The sequence below is a fragment of the Chiloscyllium punctatum genome, chromosome 46 (genome assembly GCF_047496795.1).
Source record: "Chiloscyllium punctatum isolate Juve2018m chromosome 46, sChiPun1.3, whole genome shotgun sequence".
NCBI classification, from domain to species: Eukaryota; Metazoa; Chordata; class Chondrichthyes; order Orectolobiformes; family Hemiscylliidae; genus Chiloscyllium; species Chiloscyllium punctatum.
This window is the reverse complement of record NC_092784.1, coordinates 17,363,292-17,363,755: the sequence shown is the minus strand read 5'-3', so window position 1 is coordinate 17,363,755 and position 464 is coordinate 17,363,292. Positions and strand designations below refer to the sequence as shown.

At 45.7% G+C, this 464-nt stretch overlaps 1 non-coding gene across 1 annotated transcript; it reads right to left on the bottom strand.

The window, feature by feature from the left end:
• trnal-uag (transfer RNA leucine (anticodon UAG)) lies at positions 1-82 on the bottom strand. The gene has a single exon. It is a non-coding gene; the product is annotated as a tRNA-Leu (tRNA).
• Positions 83-464: the final 382 nt, after the last annotated feature.

Sequence of the window (464 nt, the reverse complement as noted above, 5' to 3'; positions counted from 1 at the left end):
TGGCAGCGGTGGGATTCGAACCCACGCCTCTGTCGAGACTGGAGCCTAAATCCAGCGCCTTAGACCGCTCGGCCACACTACTATCCGGCGGCAGAACACCTTTTCTTGCAACTCCAATTCTGCTCCTGCATGACAACAGGTGCAAAGTCACGTGAAAAGGGTTCCATGATCCCTCTCCGACTCGCACAGCTGCTGGGATGTGCCCGTCTACAATATCAATTTCGCAGCAGATAATGATAGCCCGTCAATCCAGACAAAAATCATTGGTAAGCTGAGTCTATTTTCTCAGACTCTTTTCAGCTACAAATGTATCTGTGAGAGCGTCAGAATATATGATCGGTTATCATTTGGTCAAATTATCATGAGCTATTTGACATTACTGCAATTTCGATTCTTGCATTGCTAAATGATTTCACCCATTGCTCAAAACAGGACAACTTTCACGTTTACACGGAATATGAAGC